This window comes from Galleria mellonella, unplaced genomic scaffold (genome assembly GCF_026898425.1).
Source record: "Galleria mellonella isolate WM207_F2 unplaced genomic scaffold, CSIRO_AGI_GalMel_v1 utg654, whole genome shotgun sequence".
NCBI lineage: Eukaryota > Metazoa > Arthropoda > Insecta > Lepidoptera > Pyralidae > Galleria > Galleria mellonella.
In genome coordinates, this window is record NW_026442139.1 from 391,367 (window position 1) to 417,857 (window position 26,491).

At 34.5% G+C, this 26,491-nt stretch overlaps 1 protein-coding gene across 3 annotated transcripts in view; it reads right to left on the minus strand.

Annotated features, from left to right (window-relative positions):
• The window catches only part of LOC113514522 (neuroligin-4, X-linked-like), a 103,755-nt gene that overhangs the window by 64,106 nt on the left and 13,158 nt on the right, over positions 1–26,491 (minus strand). Inside the window, exon 1 of one of the 3 annotated variants that reach the window (XM_052900807.1) lies at positions 8,219–8,329. The exons of the other annotated variants lie outside the window; for them this stretch is intronic. The gene's annotated coding sequence lies outside the window, so the exon portion shown is untranslated. Of the gene's footprint in view, positions 1–8,218; positions 8,330–26,491 lie in introns of those variants that run through there. 3 annotated transcript variants of the gene reach the window in all.

Sequence of the window (26,491 nt, forward strand, 5' to 3'; positions counted from 1 at the left end):
GAGCAAACGAGTATGCAGCTTACATGATTTTAAATGATTATTACCACCCATAGACACTTTTTTTTACAACACAGGGGGCAAACGAGCATGCGGCTCAAGATCAAAGAAATTGCCTTTTAAAAAGGAATATGCTCTTTTCTTGAAGGCACTTACAACATTAAAGAAATTACAGGTGCGTTGTGGATCTTTTGGGAAAGAATACACTACTTTCTTAGGGGTTTTAATATCGTATCTGTAATCCTATTCCAAAAAGAAAAGCACAGTCTAATAGGTAACCCTTTGATAGTCCTTTAAAATTAAAGATAATTTTTAGTCAATTTCTTCTGCTTACTATAAGTAAATAAAATAAAAATTAAACTATCTTTTCGTTTTTATGCTACTTAGAATAGCAAACAAGTTGACAGTCCATCTGATAGAATGTAGCAACCGTCGCCTATAGACATGAGCAGTATCATGCACATAACAGAGTATACTGTTTTGTCCATGACACACCCCATTTGTTGTCATTGCTGAGGACTAAGGTGTTATGCCTCTGTACCAATATACCCTTCAATCAGAAACAAAGCTATGCAAACGGTTGAAACACGAATAGGACAGAGATACCTAAGCAAACGACTTTTGTACAAAGTCTCCCTCTGGTATTTATGAAAATAATTTCTGATGTTGAAAATAGTTCCTCATTATCTTAAACTATAATAGTAACAACATTATTGTCCGACTATTTATGAACTGTAGCAGATAGTCCATGTCTTCCATCAACTTGTATTATAAAATCCTTCACTCATCTCTACTTTAATTCTGCTATCCATATTGCCACATCGTCAACACTCTTGAGCTTCACATTAGACTTCAATATTTGGTCAACTTCAAATATGGCATGAACTATTTTATTGCCTGTTTCCTTAATTTGATGCATTTTTTTTGTACAACACAGGGGGCATGCGGCTTACCTGATGGTAAGTGACTACCGCCACCCATGATCACTCACAACACCAGCGGCATTGCAGGTGTGCTGTCGGCCTTTCCATATATGTATTTCTGTACATAAATATACTACACCAACCGAAATTAATGTACTGCTCCCTGAATGCGTGATATGTATACGATAACACGTTTGCGGAAATGGGTCTACCTAATCACTGGCACCCGTTTGATTGATCACTGAGGCAAGAGGGTCCGCGGCCGAGCAGAAAATTCCACGCGAACAAAAAGCCATTCCGCTGTAGCCTATGAAATCGCTATCGTTCGTGAAATGGACCGCGTACGCGACGAGGACCGCGCCGCAAGTTTTAATCGCTGAATTGAGTGCGGCTGCATTTTATTGCTTTAATTGTTAACAAAGTATTTTTTAAATTTATTTGTTTGGCTTTTATTGGGAAAAGTTTAAATGGTACATTAGTGCCGTTGGAATGACGAGACGAAGCTGTAGGCGACGCATTACGATTTAGTTTATTTTATTATTATTTGTACTTTTTTACTTCTATACCTATATAAATATACCCACTTATTTAATACAGTCCATTGTAAATAAAAATTAAATACTGAGGGTACGTATTACTTATACATACTTATAAATATAGAATTACCTTTTCCTTGGTTTAGTGCGTGCTCTGTCAGTGCATAGGCAGCATCTAAAAATTGGCTTTTTATTTCGCATCCTTTACAGAGGCCCAATTATTATAATATCATTAAGTGACTACATCCGGAGCTTACTGTTTCAGCCTAAAGTTACAATACTTCTCCTAAAGTTACAAAGACACATTAAACTTGAAACATAAAGTATTTATGATTCATATTGAAAATTTCATTGAACTTTTTATAGTTAAACGACAATAATTCTACACTTTATCGTCACATTTAATATACTATGGAAGGGAATTCTGTTTTATATATTTTTTTTTATATTTAGTAATTTACATAGTTTATATATTATACAAGTATACAAGTTAAGAATAAATAGGTATAGAGTTCCGGAACAGTATATAATGTTATTTCTATGCCGCAATTTATATTTATTTATATATATATATATATATATATATATATATATATATATATATATATATATATATATATATATATATATATATATATATATTAGCTGACTCGGCAAACGTTGTTTTACCATATTACATTATTTCTAGAACTATACATGAAAATGTATCCTACTACAATTATTATATTCGATTTCCATCTTGCAACCCTATTGCGGCATATAAAAATCGCGATTAAAAAATAGGGGTTGATCGTAAAAGGGTGAAAAATTGAAATTGTATGTATTTTTCAATAAATCATATTAAAATAAAAATAAAAAATTGTGTCAAAGAAATTATTTAGGGGTTCATTCACCCTTATCATTGAGGGGTATTAAAAATAGATGTTGGCCGATTCTCAGATCTATCCAATATGCCCACAAAATTTCATAAAAATCGGTAAAGCCGTTTCGGAGGAGTTTGGTAACAAACACCGTGACACGAGAATTTTATATATATATATATATATATATATATATAGTGATGGATGGTACCATATGATGGCCCAACAGATTATTATTTGAAATTCGAACTCGCATATAAAAAGTAAATGTCCTCATCCATTCCGTCAGTAGAAGCGACAACAAAAATAAAAAAAATAAAAAAATAGCAAATGGATTGTATCCAAATCCCTGGCGAGCAAGTTCGAATTCTAATAGATTAATATGCAAATGACTCCAGCCCGACCATTAGCGGACTTTAATTAATTCAGTAGCGAATGGTCCATTAATGAGTCTGTGGGTTTGTGACAACTTGTATTGAAAAGTGATTCGAAAAAAAAAATAAAACATACTCACTATCTTAAACCAAGTAAATATTCTCTCACACTACTCACAGGCGTCTTGTTAACTGCGAAAGTCGATTCAGTCGATATACGACTCGATCGATACAGCCTAGTTAAATATTATATTCTAGTAAATGTAACATTCGACTTTGTTAAGCATAATACGAGAATTATACAAATCCGATATATCACAAAGAATATGTGTATCACCATTAGACAGAAATAATATATCATTAAAGGAAAGAGAACCGAATACTAACAAGTAGATAGATAGATAGATAGATAGATAGATAATTTTATTTGCATTACTTACAGCACACAAATTACAACATGCATACACAAAAAAAAGCGAGATAACATAAATGGCAAAAAAATACATAAAACCAAATGCAACTTTCGTTTGTGAGTGTGCCATAGCAATACAAAATGGCCACAACTCAGTTTAAGTGTAAAGGAAGTAAATGTTCAGTTAGTTATAATATTTGAACTTGTATATTTACTATGTTAAGAATAACTAGATCACGATACAAATCACTCAGACGAGACTCAGAGTTAGACTGGTAGCTAGGAATAATTCTTACATAGCTACATATTTTACCAGACGCAAACTACGCAGATTTCACCAAATTGAATGTTTTCATAATTGGACCTATTTATGTAAAACGATCGTTTCTTAAAAGTATTTCAGGTAATAGTATTGATACCATAGGGAGATTGTACAAAAGTCCTTTGCTTAGACACCTCTGTCCCATTCGTGTTTCTACTGTGAAGCAGTTGTGTTTGCATGGCTGTTTCGGTTTGAATGGTGGTCATATGGCAGTGAATTTACACGGTACAGAAGAATAACACTTGAGTCCTCAGGAATGGCAACGCATGTGGGTATCATGGGCTAAACAGTATACTCTGTTATATCCATGGTACTGCTCATGTCTATAGGCGACGGTTACCACTTTTCATCAGCTTGTTTGCCATTCTAAGTTGCTTAAAAAAACTATATAATAAATCTGATATTAGCGTAATATTTTTTTAGGGCACAGCACAATAAATTTAATATTATTCTTAACAGTATACTCTGTTATGTCCATGGTACTGCTCATGTCTATAGGCGACGGTTACCACTTTCCATCAGGTGGGTCGTCAGCTTGTTTGCCATTCTAAGTTGTATAAAAAAAAAATTAAAATTTTGAAAAAAAAAACATCCAAATCGGTTTAAAACTGACGGAGTTACGAGGCAATATACATAAAAAAAATACAACTGAATTCCCCCCCTTTTGAAGTCGGTTGAACATCAAAAGTATCTTCATAAATGTACATATTTGCATATATTTATCTGTTATATCGTGCCGATATAATCTCGTTACGATATATCATGCAAGTCCCTACTCATACCTGTTAAAACTAATAGCCATTATAAAACTGAACAGGGGAAATTTAAGCCATAACTGTATATCTCCTATGGTCAGAAACCGTAACATTGTATTGTATTCACCGATTACCGAGCCTATCCCATCCGTTCCCCCATTTTCTACCCTTTGTTTGTGATTCAAACAGCCGTGTAAGCTGAAATATGCTTTACATTTTAGCAAAAGCTTGGTACCTGGTGTCGTTTTGCATTTCATTACATCAGCAATGTCGATGCGTTTGTTGGAATGAGCCTGTGTGGGATTCGCTGAATGGTAATGTTTACAGTTACCTTAGTTTTGGGTTTTGTAAATATTTGTTTTCACCCCTTTTGAGTTACAAAAGTGTTACTCGTCTGGTAGCAAGAAGATAACTCATGAATTATTTAAATTAATTATTATTATACCTTAAGCACTTCCTACAAAGCAACACTTACAAAACCATTAATTTATGTATATGCCATTGTTATGAATATTTGTACTTAAAATTATATGTACTTTACATAATAATGAACAATGTAGGTTTCATATTTAACAGAAACACATTACCAGTACGTCCTCTAACCATTTGAATTAAAAATAAATACGAAACACTAGTAGAGCATACGAGTATGCAAAGTATAAATCATTTTCTAGAAAAATGTCCCCTCCGTTAAATCCTGTCCAGTACACGGCGACAAGGGAACATGCACAAATCATCCCGCCCCATTTATCATTCCGCCAATCCCCTACCAGTAAACGATGGATGCTGAGTACGATTAAAATCTCTTTTCGAGCTAACGAGGCTTACCCTGACGGACGGACACTCCAGCACCTCTGTTAAGTCATTCGTTCTCGCAATATTTCGTCTCGAATTATCCGATTGCAATGACAGTTTTCGAGAGCTGCTTGTCGTATAAAAATTTCGTTGACAGTGTACTTGTTAACATAATAGACAGATCTGAATAAAACCTAATTTTATTGTTGAATTATTGGAAATCTCTTTTGGTGAATATCAAATGACTTTCTCTTTATAAAATTAAACGATTATTAGTAGAAAGAGCTTGTTGACAATAATAAAGTACATTGTAAAAACAAAACGTATTTCGGTCGCCATCATAAAGTTATTATGAGGGAAACCGATCGAGTACTTGTGACAAGCTTCCTTCTTTGATGCTCCCGAAAATGTTCCGCGAAAAAGAATTATTTATTATTAGGCTGTAATCGTTTTTTCTTTGTTCCGTTAGCCTTGTGTGTGACAGGGTGACACTACTGTTACATATTGCCCGTTTCAAGTTTATCAATGAAAAAACTATAATATAATTTATTTACATTACTCACAGCACACAAATAACAATATACCAGAGGGAGACTTTGTACAAAAGCCGATTGCTTGGGTACCTCTGTCCCATTCGTGTTTCAACCGTGAAGTAATTGTGTTTGCATGGCTGTTTCGGTTTGAAGGGTGGGATATGGCGTGAATTTACTGGGTACAGAGGAATAACACCTGAATCCTCAGGAATGGCAACGCATGGGGGGTATCATGGGTTAAACAGTATACTCTGTTATGTCCATGATACTGCACATGTCTATGGGCGACGGTTACCACTTTCCATCAGGTGGGCCGTCAGCTTGTTTGCCATTCTAAGTTGTATAAAAAAAAACATACACAGTAAAAAGATATAAAAGAATGCATATATACAAAAAAAGCTTTCTTTCTAAAACAACTATTTGTTCCTTTATGCGTGTGCCATGGTAACACATAATGGTCACAATTCGATTTATTGTTTTGCCCTCAAGAGAGCAAAACACTAAAATTCTGTTATAGCCATATAATATGTAGTCGAGTATTAGTCATAGCTAGAGATTTAGAAGATCTCCGAATCTCTGTTGGAATTGTTAACGAATCAAAAGTATACTAGATTGATAAATTAAAATGGTCATACATGAGAAATTTATCTCCTGGTGTAATTCTAAAATACTCGGATAGCTGAGAAACGCGGAAATAAAATGTTTAACATATTTTAAAATCATGAAATGTATCTCTTCATATTAGCTGAGCATTTAATGTGTCACTATGGCTAAATCACATTTCTTATATACATGAAACAAGCTGGCATGCGTAGTGAGTGATTCGTAGAATCAATAATCGATATGAAGGCCTCTTTGGCATGTAAATATTATTTCATTTCAAAATCCTCAAATGCAGAATTAAAAAACATATTAAAAAAAAATGAATTTAGCTAGCTGTATTCCGCAGTTTCCCCTGAATGTATCAACACGTAAAGTATCGTATATACGTAAGGTAGGTTACAATCTATGCGTGTACCAAATTTCATTTAAATCCGTTCAGTATTTTTTGCGTGAAAAAGTAATAAACATCCAAATCCAACAAACTTACCCATTTCTAATAGAATTTACCTAAAGTATTTTTTATACACATTTTTCATTTCATTTAATTAATTTTTTTATTTATTTATTCTTTATTGACCACATCACAAAAACATGTCTGGTACAAAAGGCGGACTTAATACTATATAGCATTCTCTCGCAGTCAACCTTTGGCAAAACAGAAAATTTATTATGCGGTGAAAAAAATTACAACACATACAATAGAGAACTACTGTACATTATGATTATATAAATACACATACATGAATACATTAAATAAATATTACATAAATATACAAATATGTAATAAAAATACATACAAATATAAATATACCTACATACTTATAGATTATTTTCTGTCATACCATGTTCTATTCACGCACGCTAGCTAATGTCTTTAAAAATATTACAAAAACTAAAATTCTTACAACGTAAACGTAATACAAAATCACCCAACTAAAGTGCCTTTAGTCGCAATAAAATAAATATAAAGTCAAGAATGACTCGGGTAACCTAATTACCGGGGAAAATGAAATTGTTCCTAAATGCTAAAATCAAAGATGAAAGTGGAAATTTAGGCAGGAAGCGTTCGCAATTATCCGAAACGAGTCTAAGGGTGGCGCCCAGTAGACGTCGCGCTACGAGCCGTTTGCAAGGGAAACGTCCTGAATGAACGTTCATGATGACCCGTCGTAAATAAAGCCGCCGATAAGCTAGATTGCAATGGCGTTATCTCAAATTATGAATATGATGCAATTATTCATCGTTAGAATATTATATTGTTTGTGCCTACATTTGGCAGTAGCTAGAGTGGACAGTCAATCAGTGAGATTTTCTTTTACTCATATGTGTACTGTAGCATATAAGTTTTTTTTATACAACTTAGAATGGCAAACAAGCTGCCGGCCCACCTGATGGAAAGTGGTAACCGTCGCCTATAGATATGAGCAGTATCATGTACATAACAGAGTATACTGTTTCGCCCATGATACCCCCCATGCGTTGCCATTTCTGAGTACTCAGGTGTTATTCCTCTGTACCCAGTAAATTCACGCCATATCCCACCCTTTAAACCGAAACACAGCCATGCAAACACAACTGCTTCACGGTTGAAACACGAATGTGACAGAGGTACCCAAGCAATCGACTTTTGTACAAAGTCTCCCTCTGGTAAATTAGGTCTGTTAGGTCTTATTACTAACAATCCCTTGTCTAGAACAAAATAAACCAACTTCGAATGTAATAAAACCAGTTATTTTGATTTAGAAACTAAACTACTAAACCTATTTGGGTAAAATGACTACGAGACCAATCTGTAAGCGTATTCTTTAAAATAAATAATTTTCCAAATCGCTTTAGAACTGACGAAGTTAATAGATAACAAATATAAAAAAAATACAACCGATTTGATAATATCCTTATTTTTGAAGTCGACTGATTAATACTTTTATGCGAGTATACATTTCGACTGAGTATTTAAACACATAGTTTATAGGCATATAAATATATAATTTGTATGTGCCTATAGATATGTTATTAACCACGCTCTGCTACCAAAATGTTTATGGAGTAAAACACCGCAATGGAAGCGTTTTATAAGGGAAAGATTCTGTCTGTCGAGGAGGACTAACCTGGGATCGACTTCGTGAATTTTTCTGCTGTAGGTGATCGACAGTTCTTCCTCAACTCCTTTATTCACGCACGCACAAGTTCTTGCAGGTTCTTCAGGGCACATACAGTTTAAAAACGCACAAATTATATTTATTTTACAGGAGCAAGCGTCCGCGCACACGTTTCCATTCAGACAGTACCTTTTTTTTTTATTCGTTAAAGTAAGGTGGGAGAAAAATAATAATGACGGACTCCAATATTGTAAACAATCTGTGTTTTATTACAAAGGGATAAGGCTTTATTTTGAACAAGTTGAATAAATAGTTGGTGTATTGTTAAGTCACTTATATGTATGTATTAAATGTAATGTGTCTTGTACCCAATAATAATTTTGCACGCTTTACACTATAAGGTGAACATTTGTACTTCACAATGGATCAATATCTGTAAAAAACAATGTTCTGGCAAATAAACAAATTTAATCTAATCTAATTACTACCAGAAAAAAAATTATAAAAAAAGTAATTACTTTAGTAAATAAACAGAATACGAGTATATAACGAATCTCTATGTAAACATTGATTATTCATCTATGACCAACCAAAAAACTTTTTAATAATTATAAGGAAAATATAATATGAGGTCAACATCTCGCTCCGCGCACGCAAGTTTTCCAAACGGAAACATATTTGAGGTTATGGAACATTCTAAAGAAAAGCCTGCTTTTAATACAAATATGACTCGGCGAACCGTGGCTTCATTTAGAAACTGTACTTAATACAGAAGTTATTATTAAATAAGAGGATGAAGAAGATTTCCGCAATCATCAATCATCCGCGGACGTTGGTGGATTTTTATCCGCTATTGCGGACATTCTATGGGTGAGGTTAGGTAATTTATTATGGCCAGTTGGGAACCGACAGTACACGCGTCGACATACCGGTTCTGAGTGTGTTCTGTTACTGTAATACATAAATTTATTGTTTCCCGTAAAAATCTTTCATTATTTATATTAAATAATATTAAAATAATTAAAGAAAATATTATTGAAATAATGTACATTTGTGTGAGTGTGTGTAGGATATAGCGGTTGTATGACCTTAAGTATATATATATATAAATGTTATTATATTCATAGCCAGAGCAAATTGTATAATAGTGCCAACACAACAACAGTGGGATGAGGACCTGGTGATCTGTAATACAGGTTTATCCTACTTCAGACACCAGTTCTTCACAATACATTAACATATGTAACCTCCAAAAATAAATATATTTGAATATAATAGATGTGCAACTAATATTGTGAAGAGAATAAACTTTATAGCCGATAACTGTCCATTGCTGCACATAAGCCTTCCTCATGAGGGGAGTTGTGCCCGTAGTTGCCACGCTTGGCAGGCGAGTTAACAACCGCAGTTAGACTTTTAGAGATATTTTAAGAGGGACGCTGCTGTCCATCCCTCGTCCTCCATTAGTCGCTTTATACGACACCAACGGGAAAAGAAGGGATTCATTATTATCAAAGAGTTTTATTTCATAAGGTAAAATATTTCAAATAATTTATAAGCATATAAATATTGATTTGACAATCACCGTGTTTAGTTTAAGTGATGTAGGTCGAAATAAATATTCTTCAGAGGGAAAATAAACTGAATTCAAATAGAAATAGGATCTCAATTTGGTTGTTTTTTTTTTGTTTGTTTGTTACCCCATACCTTCGTCAGTTATAAACCGATTTGGAAAATTCTTTATAGAAAGGATATATATACAGATTGGCTCCATAGAATTTTTTCCAAAATCGGCCAAGTATCCTTAATGTACGAATCAAAATGTCTATGTATAATGTTTTGGCACAATTAAAGTGGATTTTATTTGTGGAAAGCTATCTTCATTTTTAGATATATTTATTTTTTATTTATTTAAACTTTAATGCATAGTAAAATTTTATGTACATTTGGTGGACTTAACACCGGACGGTGTTCTCTACCAGTCAACCATTGGGCAAACCGGGAAATTCGTAGGCGGTGCATTTTTTAATAGACGAAAAAATGAAACAATGTTATATATATGTTATCTACTTAGATTTTAAATAATCAAGGCTGAGTATATCTTTCATATAAAATTTTTTTTTGATGGATGATAATGGAATGGTAGCCCCACCCGCGCTATCGATATACACCGGCGGGGCACCAGAGAAGGATGATAGGTGAGGATGAAGTAGGTCAGTTAGCCTATCGTGACGAATTCAACAAGAATTGTTCACGATGGTTTCCAGGGGGAACCACGTGGAGGTCGACCTAATAAGGCATATTGCTAGCAATGGGGCTATTAAACTCCATTGCGCATAATCCCTCTCTCCCTCCAAACATATTCAATATTGACGAGGAAATAAAAACAGTCAATATAACGATTTAGGTCGTTAGTAATAAAGACGTCACGAAAAGATCTTTCCAAGTAAGCATAACGTTGAGAGGCGTTGATAAAACAAAAAGTAGTTACCAGTTATAAAGGATGGACGATTTCATAATAAGCCAAGGAGGGGGAAATAAGAGCCTATCACCATGAAAGTATTGGAGGCGCGTCAGCTGAATCGCTCGCCCGTAAAAAGTCCCTCTCGTAAAATGGGTGTAATTCTTCATTTTTTACATTATGAACGGGACGGCTGCGTGGTTAGAAGGCTGATTATCGCGGGGCGCGCTGAACATAATGATGGTTTTGTTGGTAAGAGGTCTATATTATTTTTTATTTACTGTTATCATTAAAAATATACGAGTACTTGTTTTCTTACTAAGGTTTTGCAAATAAAAAAATAGTTTTTTTTTTAGCTTCTTCAAGTCTATTCTTCTTGGTGGTTGGCAAACTAAATTTTGTGATATATCGCAAAATTAAATATAAATATATAAAGAAAATTTTAGTATTCAATTCCCTTTATGCTTTTATATTTTAATATATGTCTTTAAGGCTTATATTGAAGTAATATGTGAAAAAATATTATATTTTATTATGTTTTCATAAGTAAAACTTAAGAATGTTGTTTAATCAGTCAATCAGACAACCTTAAGAAAGGTTTTTGTATGTGATCCATTTGCTTTGTTCGCTTGTGTAAACGACAACTATTTTTTATTATTCGCCGAAATAACTAAAGAGTCTAAAAAATATATGTATAGACTAATATTCTACAATATTGTAAACAACTAAAACAGCCCACAGTGCGAGGCGAGACGCTGTCACGCATAGCGCCAAACGCCCCCTGAAGAAGATTTTCGGATCAAGTCAAAATAATTGTCGGAAACGACAAAAATACGACGAGATCATTAATTTTCTGTTATATATATACGAGTGAAAAGACATCAAGTAAAAAATAAACATAAGTTTTATAAATAATATGTTGTAAATTGAAGGTAAGAGAAAGATTGGTCGCAGAAAAAAGTTTTGGCTACGCAATATCCGGAAGTGAACGAGCAATGCGAGTACACCCGAATTATTTCATCTCGCAAGACACAAGGACAGATTCCGTGACCTGATATGCCATCCTTCACTAGGTGAGGAGGTACTAAGAAAGAGATGATTGTAAATATGATATGAAATTATTGTATGTTTCTACTATTTTACCATATGAATGATTCATACAAAATCTCGCAGGGCCTAAATGCCAAAAATGGAGATGACGTGATCCAAAATTATACAAGCATGAAATCAGAGCATGTTTATAGCAATAAATGTTTGGATTTTGTGTTGGCAGTAAATTAAAAATTATGAATATACTCTGTCAAAAGGATTTTAATACAGTTGACATGGAACTTCCGAAATTACCTTTCTTTGTGAATAGGATTTGAGCTTCAGACGTCGCAGTATCAAAGAAACGAAACGAGTATTTATTGACAAAATTTCGTTGAATAATAAAGAAAAGTATTTTCTTATTTTCTATTGCTTTCATCTCCCCGAGATTGGTTATTGATGATGGCTCTTAGTCTTATAAAGCACGCCAATAAGAAATTATTAATAACAACCAGAGCGGCAGCTTCCTCAGGTCTTTATTTAATATCCCATTGAAACGTGTTTGCGGAAATTATTTTAACACTTCAATTTAATTGGAAATTTGTACTAACTTTACTTCCTTTACCTTAAGTTTGATTTGACATTCTACAGATTTATTATCAATAATAATTGTTTATATTATCTCGTGCCTTTTACCTTTGTTAGGCGAAAATTATAGACTACCTCAAGCTTTAGGCTCATCGATTTCAGATACCTATAATTGGATATTACTAACTTGATTATTGTTGTACATTGTAGTAGTTTTTTCTCACAAATGCTCAGGTTATGGAATGAGCTTCCTGTCGAGGTCTTTCCAAGAGACTATAGCATGGGGTTCTTAAAAAAAGGGGTAAAGAGGTTTCTTCAGGTATCGCAGGCGTTCATAGGCTACCATGAAGTAGTCCGTATACCTGTTTGCCACCCCAGTGGTATAAAAAAGTACTTGATTATTTTAAAAATAAATAATAATAAAGATAATTTCATATCTACAAATTACAATATTCTTTAATTTCTATGAGAGAATTAGTTACAATTTGTAGAAAATTTGTTGCTCAAATTTTAGACACCAAGTCCCTGTCACAAGTTAATTTATAAAAATAAAAAGTAAACGATTGCCAGCCCAAAGTTCTCAATCACGCATATTACTTACTAATATCTTTTTCTAATACAAACATTAAATTTTTTTGGTAAGCTTTGTAAGATATTGATGAGACTAAATGAGTTATGAGTTATTTGATTTGCTTTTAACCCCTCTGTTTCCACGGATCCGCCAAGATTTATTTTAATATCCGCTCCGGCGTCGTATTTTTTTAAGGGGCCACCATCAATCACAGTGTCATAACTTTCTCAATATATTTCATCTATTTGAACTCTCTCTCTCTCTCGTGGGATCAGCGTCCCATCATTACGGAATTGGTCGCACTGATGGCTCGGAGTCCACATACGTAACTTTTATGTGAGTTCTCTCTGTAAATGTGTATTCGTGTTTTTGTTATAACGACGTCCCATTCTCTTATTGCTCTGCTACGCAATAAAAGGAAGTTTGAGAGTCGTTGTTTGCGAGATGCCAAACTGGAGTATACAATTTATTAATACGTTCATGTTTCCGGCGCAACGTTGATAAAATTCCTTGATATCGAATGAGTAAAATATGACAAATATCAATAACTGAATACAATACGTGCATCGTTTGGATGAGATTGACAGTTATGTTCAAAATTAACCTTTTTACATACAATGACAAATGTAGTTTTTAATATTTATATATATATATTATATAAACTTAGATTACTTGTTCTTACGTCGACTTCAATCGCACTAAATAGATTTACCTCAGACCAATAGGGGAGTGTCGATCGATAATTTATTTGCATATATGAACTCTAACTATTGAAAAAAAAAACTATTAAAATAGCTTTAAAATTAATAAAGATATCGCAGAAAACATACATACATACATACATATCTGTCACGCCTGTCTCCCATTAGGGTAGGCAGAAACAATGGAACGCCAAATGCTTCGAGTCAAACAAACCTCTTTCGCTTCTTCCACATTCATCAATCTTGTCATACACGCTCGTCGGTTACGGGTACTTTTAATTTGGCCCTTCTTCAGCACGTCGCCTATTTGGTCGACATACGTCCGTCTAGGGCGGCCCCTACCGACATCTCCATTCATTCTTGCTCGATAAATCTCTTTCGTAATTCTTCTTTCATCCATCCTCTCCAAATGACCAAACCAACGCAACATTCCTTTTTCAATTTTTGTCACTACATCGTCTTTCAGTCCACACTTCTCTCTAATCACACTGTCTAATCACAATCACACTGCAGAAAACATAATAAAAATAATACAGACAAATTTTCTTTTTTTAATTGCTTAAAAATACCTACTAATCTTTTGGTGTCAAATCGAGACTACACTTTGATATATGGTATTATATGTATATATAAAAGATATGTGATTGTAGGAGATGTGGACAGTGGATGGCCATTATACGATTATATTATATTTATATTGTATATATTCAGTATCCAGTTCACAGATCTATCTACGATACTTCGCTAAATAAATACTATAGATCTATTTAAGCGAAAGTTCGTTGTCTTTTTTCAACCGACTTTCGATTAGGTAATTTTTTTCTCTTTTTTGTTACCTCTCAATTCTGTCAGTTATAAACCGATTTGGAAAATGACTTTGATCTGAAAGTACTTATAAATTCGTCTCATAGAATTTTTATAAAAATCATTTCAGTATTTTAGTTTATAAATACAAATGGTTTTACCAATGTGAGTAATATTATGGACTGTATATTGATAAATTTAGTATAATTTAACAATAGGTTTATAGAAAAATAATGATATAAAGAAAACTATGGAAAACAGACTAAGAAAGCGACAAAGAGCAATATGACAATTGTAAAAACAAAAAAGTATAAAAATATTATAAAAGTAAAATCTATAAAAGACAACCTGAGGAATTGTTCGGATTGATACCTGCTGCTGATTTTCACCACCGTACAACTTGCCATAAACTAAAGTTTCATCCCAATCATCTGGACGAGTGGCGGTCCTCCACCGTGCGTTTTTCAAGGCACTTTCTTCCACGCACAACCACTCTTTGGAATCAACTTCCAGCAGCAGTATTCCTTCATGAAAAGAGCATATTCCTTTTTAAAAGGCCGGCAGCACACTGCAACGCTATTGGTGTTGTGGGTGATCATGGAGGGCGGTAGTCACTTATTATCAGGTAAGCCGAATGCTCGTGTGTTGTAAAAAAAAACAGAATTGAAGTCATGTTTTTTATGAAAGAAAATGTTAATTTATTACAACCAAGATAATAGAGATATTCACTACATGAAATTTTGTGTTTTATCTCATTTATTTTACTATACATAAGGAACGCCGTACTCAAGCTCGCCTAACTACAGAGACCTCGTTAACGTCTCGCCTTATTTTTATCAGAAATGGGATTTCTTGGTACAGTGTTGTTTACATATGTTTTTGGGACGGAAACTTAATATGAGCTCCGGGAATAAAGTAATTGTGACTTGCTCACACAACTGGGGCTATAGAAGTTCATGAATTCGGAGGCTGAATAGTTAGGATTAGAACATGAACGAGAGAACTGAATTTCTAATAGATAGTTGCTGATACTGGTAGAAAGAGTTTCATTTACTTCTGTGTGATTTACACTCAACATCGACATTTTGGGTACGTTACAATGTTCTTGGTCGTAATACATAAATAAAAACTCTTGATAAACGACCTCTATGGTCGTTTATCAAGAGTTTTTTAATATGTATAAAGTACAGTAACGGCTGGCCTAACCGTCATACTCGTGAACGGCTGCAGTTTATGAAAACTGGTCTGTTCTAATAGTTGCATATTATAATTTCTTGTAATAACGACCACATTAACTTATGTTTTTTTTATACAATTTTGAATAGCAAATAAACTGGGCCCATCTGGTGGAAAGTGGTAACTGTTGCCTATAGACATAAGCAGTACCTGGCTGTTACTTGCAGTTGCAGTTGTGCAGTAAATGGCTGTCCGTCCATGCAAACACAACTGCTTCACGGTTGAAACACAGCTTCTGCTGCTTGTAACGGTATTCATCCAAATATTGAATCATAATTGACCATAAGAGAATTTAATAGACCTACATAAATAAAGTTATTCTCATTGAATAAAATGGATGGATTGTGTGTGATGAGTTAGTTTTCATGGATGAGATCCTGTCAGTGTCTCGGTTCCTATAATAGAACATCTCAAGACATTTTCTCTTGAGAACACTTTTAACTATAGTACGTAATTCCAAGAATGAATAAATTTCAAATAAAAAGTATTACCTTTTTTTATTAAACATTTTAACTCATATAAAAATGTCACTAAATATGAATGAAAGCCAAAGCGACATAATTTTGACCGAAACCCGACCACTCATGAAATATTAATGTCGTTTGTAAGAGCACATCGCATTGAGCAATTTTTATAGCGGCGTCCCACGGGGCCGAAGATAGCGAAGCTTTTTTATATTACTGCAATAAATTCTGTCTTGTAAATGTTTGATGGATCCGAGGGATGCTTGAATCGTTCTACGGATAATCGGATCGCTGCAAAGAAATTGATACGTCGACGGTTGGACGCTCTTTTGGAGAGCCCAACAATACCCACTTAAGTGCGTCAATGAATAAAATGAACTCTCACTGCCTAATTCGTTGTGGAGGCATTTGTATTTTCTGTAACATAACTTTATAAAATAATCCACACGTGAGTGTTTTACGGGCATCCTAATATTGTTAAGCATAAGGTATTCCAATGTGGCGCAACACTCAACTCGGGTCGAGCCTTCACGAAATCACCCATGTCGATATTATTTCCAAGGAAAGTTATTTATTCCAGCCCGCTCATAATCAACGAGCCTCGTGACAAGTGAAAAAGCAATTTCTATTCGGGTCGAAGGGTCTGAGCTATGGCAATCCGGCGAGGACGAACAGAACGGCGGCGTCAAGGTGCGCCAGATAGTTTATGGGGACGGCTTATGAAATTTTATACTTGTATCCGAAGTTGATGACAGGTATAAAAAATTCTCCCTCCAAATGTGTCGTTAATTTCCAAATTATATTCTCTTTACTGGATATGAACTCTGATATTATTAAAAATAATTCGTTACTATAGAATTAGCTGTGTGGTTCCGGCATAGAATAGGCCAAACCTTTCTATCCCGTGGGCGTCGTAAGAGCCAACTAAGACAAGACGAGTGATGGGCAGCAACGTCCCTCTAAGACCATCTCTAGAGCCTAACTGCTGTTGCCAATCTGTCTGCCAAATATGACAACTACTGGCAAAACCCCCCAAGACGGAGGCTTATGTTCAGCAGTGGACAGTTAAAGGCTGATACGATGACGTTGATGAAACTAAAGTATCAAAAATTTGCCTATTAAAGACAAATTCGACTCTCTCTTTTCTAACTCATGCGAAACCAAAGCAAATAGCTAGTATTACTTAAAACTGTTTCTGTGACAACTGTAGTCCGTTTCTACTATTTCGTTCTGTCATTTTGAATATGTATTAAATCTATGTCAGCAAATGCCAAGTGGATATGTGTGGTCCGTTGAAAGCTCCGGACGACACTGTACGTATCAAGTGTCCGGAAATAGGGTGCCTGCTATCGGTTGCTTGCTCGATGGACTGTCGTAACGGATCTACATGCAAATGGGGGCATTTATTATACAAGGAACACAGCGTTTGCGCGACAAATAGTGTAGGCACAGCCGCATATTTGTTGTAAGCTTTCTAGCATGATAAATTTCATACACGTTTAACCATATGAGTGTAATATTTCAAACGCTCTGCTTACATTCCTTTAACTATATTTGAACTAGCTGTCCGTCCCGGTTCTTCACAAATGTAACACATTTTATGTGGCCGTGTGATCCTGGCATAGAATAGGCCACCTTTTTCTTTCCCGTGGGTTTCGTAACAGGCGACTAAGGGAGGGATAGGCAGCAGCGTCCCACTTAAAACATCTCCAAAGTCTAACTGCGGTTGCCAATCTACCTACAAGAGTGGTAGCTACTGGCAAAGCCCCGAAGGTTTATGTTTAACAGTGGACATTTAAAAGCTGACACGATGATGATGATGAACCCAATTTATTTACATTACCTATTCTATGCCGGAACTACACAGCAATAATACTTAGTTATGTAAAAGAGTTGCAACTTTCATCAGAACCATCAGCTTAATTTAATTATTAATGCGTTAAGGGTGCTGTTGGGACTGACCCGGTTTTGTAATGCATCGGGGATGTTCGCCGAGACGCATGTTAATTGTTTCTACGCTGCTATGCGAAAGTGGTGCACATCTCTGATGCGTAAGGTCCGGGCCAGCTCTAACGCTATCCTAAGGGTATTTTTTTTTTATGGGTGAAAATGGTATGGTATATATAACCCCACCGGCGCTAACGGGATACGTTGGCGGAGCACCAGTAAAGGATGATAGATGAGAATGAAAACAGGTCAGTTGATCCATCATGATTAATTCATCAGGAATTAACCATGATAGTTTCCAGGGAGAACCGCGAGGAGGTCGACCTGGTTATGTATATCCCCCCCCCCTAAGGGTATATGCGGACCGTCCAGACTCCCAGTATTTGAATCGTTGCAGAATGATTCACATGCTGGCTAACATAAAAAAAAAGTTGTTTAAGTTAATGTTATTTATTTATAAGTATAACAATTAATTTTATGTAATTTAATAGTTTATATTTGATAAAAATTGACTTTGTTAAAATTTTGTGCGCCCTAGTTGCTTTTATTAAAAGATTTTTATTATTATTTGCCATTCAATTTGCAAGAATTCTATTGAAATACACTGAGGTCTTTTATGTAGGCGTAGTAAACAACTAGGTCGGAATGCTCTCATCGAAAAATGGAATTGCTTAAACGTCGTATATCATTACGCTTAACAGGCTACTGGGCTATGTTTCCCCGCCGCGTGCCAGCCTGTCAACGGAACGATGATTGATCATACTGGGCCTCCTTAGCTGCACTCATGGGACTGATCCCTTCAACGAATCCCTTTTCCTCGAGTGACAGTATAATAATAAGAAAAGAAAAACACCGCCTTCGCATAATTAAGTACCCCAGTACAATTTGTTCTGCAAAATAATGTCGCTTCAAATGTGACAAAATATACCAATGAAAGAAACGTAGCGTTGAAACATTAAATACTTTTTTCTTTTCATTTAAGAGTTTCTTCTTGTCGGTGCAACTAATTCTTGCATCTTCTTCCAGCCAGCTCTATCTCAGGCCATACCTTTGATCTCCCTATACGACATGACACCTAGTGTTTCCTTTATCTGTCCCATGTAATTATTACTTGGTCTTCCCCTTTCTCTTTTGCCCTCTAAGTCTATATAAATAAAAATCAATTTCCGATTATATGTAAGCACATTACTTCAGAACAGCTGTATTTATTTGGTAAATTATTTGTTTTGTTGTCGTTATAATTGCTAGGATAAGGCTTGTAGAAAGAAATTTGATAAACAATCGTAAGGTTTAATTTGGGTTAAAATATTATATTTTCATATAAAAAATGTAAATGAATGAGTGCGAGCGATTTTTTTTTTAATGCAACTTACATAAAATGGCAAACAAGCTGAGGGCCCATCTGATGAAAAGTGGTAACCGTCGCCTATAGACATGAACTGTTCAATTGATATAAAAGAGTATACTATTTTATCTATGATACCGTTGATGCGTTGCCGTTCCTGAGAACTACGATGTTAAGCCTCCATACTCTTTGCTTCACTGCCATATCCTACACTTCAAACTGAAATAAAGCCATTCAAACAACTGCTTCACGGCAAAAACACAAATGAGTCAAAGGTACGCAAGCAAACGACATTTGTACAAAGTCTTCCTTTGGTAATTTGATCTCATTTTTTTTTCGTGATTAATCGATGATAACGATAAAATTATCCAATAGTAAATATTACTATCCACTGCCATTTTACAAGTACATAAATAAATTCATAAATTCTAAAAATTATTCTCTGTTTCTTTCTTATTTAGAAAAATATTTTTCTTGGTTTCTGCTCGGTCGCAAAACTTTGATCTCCTATAAGGATACTTGTATTATAGATTCCATCATATATCTTTCTTCCTTTCCCATGGGTGTAGTAAGAGACAACTGAAGAAATTTAATAGTCGAGCGACAGGTAGCAGATTCCTTTTTAAAATTGTAATTCTTTAGTGCAGTTTACTAGACTTATTAATAATATGGATTGGTAGTTAGGTCTTTTCTAATTGTATAATTGTTAGTTAGTGTACATTGACGCTTATCTGTGAGAGCTGTATACACCTTTAATCGATGTGTTCATATGCCCTTAAGCTTGGTAGTGAAGAGTAAGATTTCTTTTGTTCTAACTTAGATTTAAGCATTTTTTAATAGTAGTTTTTCTCTTTTACTTACTAATAACATTGTATATTGTCTACTTAATTATTGCGAGCATATTGTTGGTGTGTCTTTTATAAATAAATAAATAAATATAACATCACCAAATTCTAACTGCGGTTGCTAGCACATGTACCAAGCGTCGTAACTATAGGCAAAACCCCCCAAGAAGGAGGCCTTCGTTCAGCTGTGTACAGTTAAAGCCTGATATGTTAATCCTATACAGTGTTCAGGATAAAAAACATAGAAAAAGCCATTAAAATATAATTGTGCTCTCTCGTGACTATCTATTATTTTTGCCGATACACCGTTACAGGTCGGAATGTTTTCATTTCGTAGTAATATAATCGGCCACTTCAGATTTTTGTGGCCGTGATGTTCTGATGAAAGTGAAAGCCTTTTATATATATTACAGCTACTGTGATAACATTTGTTCAAAGCACCTCTTGTTTCGTTACATTTCAGGCGTCACTGATCAAAGTGGCGGGCAGGTAGAAGTTTCTTTTGACGTTTGTCGTCATAGGAATAGGGTCGAATTATAAAAACGATGTCTTTTTGTCTCAACACTCAGCTACATATGAACGTTTACTATAACAATTTTAGAGGGAAAACAGAGTGAAACGGAATCAAACGACAAATTAATGCGACGTAGGACAAGAAAATGAGAAGGAATTTTATTATCGGCATTGTCATAGTTGAGATTTCGCATTGTAACTTATTATATTGAATTTAATACAACTTATTATTTTGTAATATTTATTATTCTGCAACCGTCATGTTTTTTTTCTTTAATGGATGATAATGAAGCGGTTACCCCGCTTGAGCTAACGGTATATGCTGGCGGGGCACCAGTGAGAGATGATAGGTAAGGATGGCAAAACAAGACAGGTCAGTTAGTCCATCATGATGAATACACCAGAAATTCAGCACGATAGTTTTCAGGGGGACCACGTGGAGATCGACCTGATAGGGTATATTACTAGCAATAGGACTGGTAGCCCACATTAGTAACAAACCCCTTAACTGCCGTGTTTTTTTTTAATGGATGATATGATTTACCTCGATTCACGATGGTTTCCAAGGAGAACCACGTGGAGGTCGACTTAATAAGGCATATTGCTAGCAATGGAGCTGTCAAACTCCATTGCTAACAATTCCTTTTCCCCCCTAACTGCCGTGTTGTGCCGGTATAGAATAGGCCACCGCTTCCTTTCCCATGGTCGTCGTAAGAAGCAACTTAGGGAGCTTAATTGTCGAGAGATGGATAGAAGCGTCCCTCTAAAAACATCACCAAAGTCCAACCGCAGTTGCCAATCTGTCTACCAATCGTGGCAAATACTGACAAAATCCCTACAGTGGTAAACTACCATAAGTAACAGAGCCGTTCCTACTGAAAACGAGAAGACGAGTAAGACAGACGCTACTGTAGATCCCTCGACCACTAAATTCCCTTAGACATCTCCTACGACACCTACGGGAAAGAAAATGGTAGCAAATATATCGGGACCACAAAGCAACATTTTTACAGTACCTGGCAAAATGTGACACGTGAATTAAAATGCTTGTTTACAAGTAGTATATGAAAAATGTAAATTTTTCTTCTTAAGAAGGACAATCAAACTGACAGTCTATTTAATAGAAAGTGGCTACCGTAGCCCATAAACATTTGCAATACAAGAGTTCGTAGTGCATCGTTGGACTTTTATTTATTTATTTATTTTACAACACAGGGGACAAACGAGCATGCGGCTCACCTGGTGGTAAGTGACTACCGCCGCCCATGATCACCAACAACACCTTCGACATTGCAGGTGTACTGCCGGCTTTTTAAAAAGGAAGAAGCTCTTTTCTTGAAGGTTACGTTGTCGTATCGGTTCGGAAATACTGCTGCTGGAAGTTGATTACAAAGTGTGGTTGTGCGTGGAAGAAAGTAGCTTATAAAACGCAAATGGAGGACCGCCGTTCTTTCAGATGGTTGGGATGAAATTTTTATATTTATTAGGCACGTTTTTAAAAAGCCCCGAGGATGGAAAGCTTCAGATTTTAATTATTCCACTAACTGCTGTTGTTCATCGTTATAAATTTGATTGGAAGTAGGTACTAACAAAAATACTAAATTGGGTAATTTTTAAATGAATTGTTGTCTTCGTTTTCTCCTCTGAATAAGGCGTCACGAACAGGGCGGTACTAATTAAAAAGAGAACAATTAAATGGTATCTCACAGAATAAATTGTTAGCAAAAATTTATAAAAACAGTTTTTTTTTTGTGTTAAAAAAAATTTTAAAACATTTTTTTCTTTCTTAGTTTTCTGTTCTTTTTGCCGTAAAAGACCATTTAGGCGTAAAATATACATAAAAAAAAAGAGGAAAAATTTGCTTTATTATTTTACCAATTAACTTTCCACTGCCTTCCCCATAAGGGGAGTTTCGCCAGTAATTGCCACGCCAGTAATTGGCAGGCGGTTTGGCAACCTCAGTTAGGGCTTTGAGGATGTTTTAAGAGGGACGCTGCTACCCATCCCTCGCTCTCCCTTATTCACCTCTTACGACATCCACGGGAAAGGAAGGGGTGATCCATTCCATACTGGAGCATACGCGGCGGCGAGACTTCAGACATAGCAAATTTACAACAGACTTTTTAAGAGTTTTCCTTCATACTTTTTCAATAAAATTGTAGTATTAATTGTCCCATAAATTGTCTTGGCCTTAAAACACCATGTTCCGTTCATTACCACTTATAATTGTACACTGTGACACCCTTTAAATCATTCACGTATGAGTTTCCAAGTATCTACATTAAAAGTTGGTCGTCGCTGGCCCCGCGGCCCGCTAACGACGTCGTTAGCTAGATTCTGTTTCATTATTAATTCATCGCAACTCTACAATTGTTGTTTAAATTACAATGTATGTAAAATCTAAAGTACTTACTCGTATAATTAGAACATTTGTTACGCCGCAAAAGAATTTAAAAAAAATTAGATAAACTAACCAAGCACTGTTAGTGATTATCTTATGTTCACTGAATTCAAATTCATGAGTTACTGTTTACATTAATAATAGGCCAAAAATTTACTAATAAACAGGTAGGTAATAACCTACTAGCACATAATAGGGAGAAAAGGGATTGTTAGTAATGGGGTTTGATTCCCCTATAACTGGCCTAGTATTGCTAGATATAGGGAGGACGGAGAGAGTTATCAGGTCGACCTCCACGTGGTTCCCCCTGGAAACTATTGTGATTAATTCTAGGTGAATTCGTCACGATTGGTTAACTGACCTGCTGTTTCATTCTCATCTATCATCCCTCACTGGTGCCCCGTCAGCGTATACAGTTAGCGCAGGCGGGGTTACCATTCGTTATGACCCATTATATAAAAAAAAACTAGCACTTAATTCTCTGTTTTCAACCATAATATTGGTTTCGTCAATAAAGCTCACGAAAGATCTACAAAATAATAATTTCTCTAATAATATGTAAGTATATTGATTTTTTTTACAAAAATAGCAACAATTATAAACATACACGTAAATGCGTGAGTTAACTACGCAACAACTGCCATATCTAAATTATATTCATAAATATGTAGTCGCATAGAACAACCCAATGCCCTTCAAACGCTACAATTTTAATAAGCATTGAGATCGTCAAAGCGCGTTATAAAATAAAAATAAAACTTTACTAAAATTCACGACTTACTAAATTAATTAGTATTCCAAGAAACCGCAATAACTTAGAATTGCCTGGCGTTGTAATCTTAAAACTAGTGCTATGAGAAAGAGGCAATAGACATCTGTGAATTTGTATAAATTTCTGTAAACTCCGATTATATAAGGAACTAATATAAAATACATATATCCCTTCTTATTATATACATTTATATATTATTATATATATACAGACAAACATATACATACATACATGGATGCATATAAACACCTACAAAGATAAATATAATAAAATATATCAAAACAACGTTATTATTTGCAAACATTCAACATAAATAAACAATATTGAAAATCATTATAAACAGCGAGATATTGGGTTTGATATTGGATCGTGACTCCTCCGTAAGCTATAATTTAAAGCTCTTATAAACAAATTTATTGAAGAATTTTCTTGTACAATTATAAAATGAGAATTACATACAATATGACACTTCATTAAATGCGTCTACAATCACAATATATATATATAAAATAAAAGGACAGCAACGTATTAAGCGTATTAGCAACTCAGATCCTATTTTAAATATTAATAGGGAACGATAGCTACTACCCATAAGGTTGATAGTCGGCTTGACATCCTAATACAAAAAAATTTCATACCTGTATATATTGTATTAATGGGTGGAGTTGTAAAAATCTTAAAAATGGGTGAATAAAAGATAGTTTGTTATATTACATTATAGTACATTGAGAAATAGACAAAAGAAAGAAGAGATTAACAAAAGAAAAGAGATCATGAGAAATAAATAAACTTAGCTACGAAAAAAGATTATAGCATCAAAGTTAAAGATTGTGTTCCATAAAGAAAAACTACTTCAGTTGTGGGAAAACCAATAATTTTGAATTTAAAACCAAACAATAGAATCGATTTTTATAAAATCTCTATGAAACCAATCTGTGAGTATATCGTTTTGAGTTAAAAGAAGAATTTTCCAAATCCATTTAGAACTATCGGAGTTATGAGGTAACAAGCATAAATATAATAAAAAACAACCGAATTGAAACCCATATTCCTTTTGAATTCGGTTAAAAATTAATATGAGATCACTACGGAAGTGAAATCTATCATTTGCAAAATTAAACATTAGAATCAGTTCAGAATTGGCGAAAGTGTCATATACTAACTTGCAAACAAAAAAAAAGGTAAAAACCAAGGATTTCCTTCTTTTGAATGTCGCTTGAATTCGACTAGATTATCACTAAACCAGGATAAGTCCCAGTTTAGTGGATTTAGTTAGCACAAAGCACAGTATAAACATCCCTAATTCCAAAGTAATTAATTCTGTAGATCATTAAACACTGCGTTCATACAATTTAATTTCAAGTAGCCGCTGGAGCCGGCCTCTGCTAATGTTTCCTGTTTTTGAACATTTTTAAGGGAGCGAAGACGCCCATTATCTTACTTTTATAAGGATATTCGTTAAAATTCTATCGTTCCAAAGAACTTACATTATCCCAAGAATCCCCCCTTTGAGTAACTCTAATTCTCTAATTAAAACAATAAAATTACTTTACAATTAACGTTTCCTAATTAACGTTTTAACATTCTAATATTAAAACGTATTATATATCTTTGAAATTGGACATTTTCAATAGCAGTTGGTAATACTTGAACCTTAACAAATTAGAGAAAGGGGTAATAGTATTTTTTTAAGAAAGTAGAATTCCTTATCATGTATAAAAAACGGTTTGGAAGACTTACAAGACTAGATAAGAGTAAAATTGAATTTATATATAGTTGTTATCATACTAGAAACTTACAGAAAGCCTAACATAACATAGTAAAGCCATTATGCGAAAAGATAAGGAATATTGCTGATTGCTCGAATAAAGAAAAGGCAGATGACGACCCTCTGTTACCTGGTAGATCAGTACAGAAAAACTTTAAGCCGAAAAGAAATTACTCAGCTCCTGAACTCAGTACAGAAATTTCTGGTGCTTAAGAATTAGAAAGTTAGTAGACTACTAGTAGTAGTAGAGCAGTTGTTTATGTGACATAAAGCAAGAATGCGCTTAGGACAAAAATGCAGACAAAGAGCATTCTTACTTTTCCGATACTTACTAAAATAATTGGCTAATACAGTTCATGTAGTATCAATCTCATTCAAAAATCAGAAGTTTCTAATTCACATGCAAATATTAAAAGTATATATATATATATATATATATATATATATATATTATATACATACTTAAATTCATAGATCTTATATCCCTCTAATCTGAAGCTTGCGAACCGCTTGCAGAATTATTTTTAAACTTGAAGAAATTAAGAAGCCTACTGAATTAATAAATTCCAGTCGGATTATCCACTTTATTCTCAGAATTTGCCGAAACGTTGTAATGCAGCAAGTTATAGCGCAGAATTTTTCACTCTACGAAAAAAAGAACAAAGATTATGCTTTATGAGAATAAAGATAATCTTGTTGCTATCAAATTTATTAAATCACCAATTACTCAATTATTTCGCATCGAGGCCGATACACGTGGCCGTCCCTTTTTAATTGAAAACGCTCAAACTTTTAATGAAGGGAAATAAAGAAGTGAAAAATTAAGAGAGGTCACCA